The sequence below is a fragment of the Osmia lignaria genome, unplaced genomic scaffold (genome assembly GCF_051020975.1).
Source record: "Osmia lignaria lignaria isolate PbOS001 unplaced genomic scaffold, iyOsmLign1 scaffold0040, whole genome shotgun sequence".
Lineage (NCBI taxonomy): Eukaryota > Metazoa > Arthropoda > Insecta > Hymenoptera > Megachilidae > Osmia > Osmia lignaria.
This window is the reverse complement of record NW_027478181.1, coordinates 140,001-142,500: the sequence shown is the minus strand read 5'-3', so window position 1 is coordinate 142,500 and position 2,500 is coordinate 140,001. Positions and strand designations below refer to the sequence as shown.

Genomic DNA, 2,500 nt, shown 5'->3' with positions numbered 1-2,500 from the left:
TTCATTTAACAATTTTAACCAACACGCGATGTACTCCACACACCTCTTAGATTTAACAACTGCTTTTCTCTTCTTCTCCCCTTAGCGCAAGGGTAAACCCCATTTGTCTCTTCTTTGGAACGCAACAAAACTTTCGAGGACTGGACGACCGAGCGATGGTCGCGCGGTCTTCGCTTATCTTTAACAAACGAAGTAGTCCGTATGTATTCTAAATGTTGAAGCCTCCTAGAGCTTTAAGCCATGCGAGACATTGAAATGCTGTTTTAACGGGAGCATGCATAATTGCTGCAAACATACTTTTATCACAAGTTCTAGCCACGCCACGGAGGCTTCGAAGTTCCTTCACCATTCGCTTTCCTCTCTTTTGTTACACAGTTTCAGACTACGATCAGGGGTACCGAAACGCTGTATTGATTGTAAACAACCATTTTTATCTTGGAGCGGAGCGTTCCTTTACTCGTTAGATTTGTCTTGTCGCGTGTGTATTCGCTTTTTCGACGCTTTTTAACCATTTAACTTGTTTAGCGAAGCTAAACGCACAGACAGACAAAAAAAAAGGAACAGCATCGCGCGTCAAACAGCGACGACCCATCTGAAGCGATCTTTCATTTATACACCGTTTGTAAACAGAGAGATGTATAAAGCGCGGGGAATCATTCGAAACCCTGGGGCTATTCGAGCTTGCATTTCAGCAAATTATCATCTCAAACATTTCACTCGTTTGCTTTTTCTAAATTTATAGGAGAGCTTCTTTCGTTTATTTTTGACACACCTTTCGTAAATATCGTTTCTGGCAACGTCGGGAGCGTGGATTTCTACAAGTGAACAATCGCGCCGATCCGATAACTTCCAGCAGGATGGAGAATCTTTATAGATTATCTTCCGAGAACTCGGTGCTTTCACGGGCGGTCGTTTATAAATTTTAACGAACGACTCGCGCGCCGTGACGCACTTGCGCTAGTTCGAAGAGATATTTCGAAATTTGTTTCTCTCCTTTAACGGCCTGCATTTAGTGTATCGGTTGCGATTTTCGTCACATCGTTTCCACGACAAACGCCGACGAACTGCCCAACTATCGCTCGTACGTTGCGACTCTTTCTTTGTTTATCGTTCATTCATTCTTTCAATTTCGTTCGATAATCCCGCTCCGAAACGTTCTACTTTCGTTGAACGACGGCGAGATGTTTAGAAAGAAATGAATTACTCTTTTTTCGAGAAGCAAACGCAAGCAGTCTTTTGTTAAGAAAACGACCCTCAGCCAGGCGTGGTCCAGGAATTGTATCCGTGGACCGCAATGTGCGTTCGAAATGTCGATGTTCATGTGTCCTGCAGTTCACACGTTGACGCGCAATTAGCTGCGTTCTTCATCGACCCACGAGCCAAGTGATCCACCGTTCAGGGTAATCGTAAAATTTTGTATTTCAAACTCTTTAGATCTTTACAGTGTTATTTTCATTATTAACACGCATCACATTCGATACCCACATCACTCTCCCACCCGGCGCGTGCGGGAGAGCGAATTCGGGCGTCGCCAACGTATTTGTTTGTTTGTTCGATCGTTGACGACACGATCGCGTCCAAGGACGGAAACCGTCGGAGAAACGCCCAGTGGCACGCTCCTCTCGACGGTCGGGCGTAAAGTACATTTAAAAACCTTGAAAAGTACGAACGCACACAAGGAATGCGAGCGCGCGTCCTGTCGCTGAATCGTGGGTTGCGAGATTCGAACAGACACACGGCCGGCGACGATCGGTCTAACTAATGGACACATAGTTTTTCAAAGACTCGCTATCGTCGCTTCTCAGCCGGTCCGTAAACAACACACATCGATCAGGCGGACGCACGAATCTTACCACGGTGCGTGTTTCGTAGATTCCAGGTTACCCGCAAGTACCTCTCTCTCCCTCTCGAAAGAGGAATCTCGATCCGTCCTTTTTGGACAATGGAGAAATCTTTTTATCGCAACACGGATGGCAAAGAAACAACCAAAGCGTAGGAGCGTGGGGACGAGAGCGACGAAAAGAACGTCGCGAAAACAAAGTTTCGACGGTTGCTCGTTCTAATACATCGTAGTTTCAACTCTCTCAGTTTTAACCACTCCTAGACGCTTCGTAAACTTTTAACAATTCTTCGCCTCCGCGAGTTTCATTTCGAATAGAGCGAACGCAACACGGACCAAAAAAACTCCGGTGATGCCAGATCATTTAGCAAAGATCAGACGGCGGGTCATCTGTATTCCTTTTCTCTCTTTTTTATATCTTTCCATTTAACTAGGGTGTCGCAACGACGGGTACATTTATATATTTATATATATTGTATTTCAATTTTAATGATCCTTCACTTTCGGTTTGTAATAATATGATCCTTCTTTCATTTCGATCCTTCATATTGTAGGTTAACCAACAGAAGTTTGTTTTTTTACGACTTGTATTTTTGTGGTTTGTTTGTTTGTTTCTTACGACTTGTTTGTACCCGATCAAGTAGACGACGACCCATAAGT

General features: G+C 44.3%; 1 non-coding gene across 1 annotated transcript; it reads right to left on the bottom strand.

Annotated features, from left to right (window-relative positions):
• Positions 1-1,248: 1,248 nt before the first annotated feature.
• LOC143306900 (5.8S ribosomal RNA) lies at positions 1,249-1,403 on the bottom strand. The gene has a single exon (XR_013064177.1). It is a non-coding gene; the product is annotated as a 5.8S ribosomal RNA (ribosomal RNA).
• Positions 1,404-2,500: the final 1,097 nt, after the last annotated feature.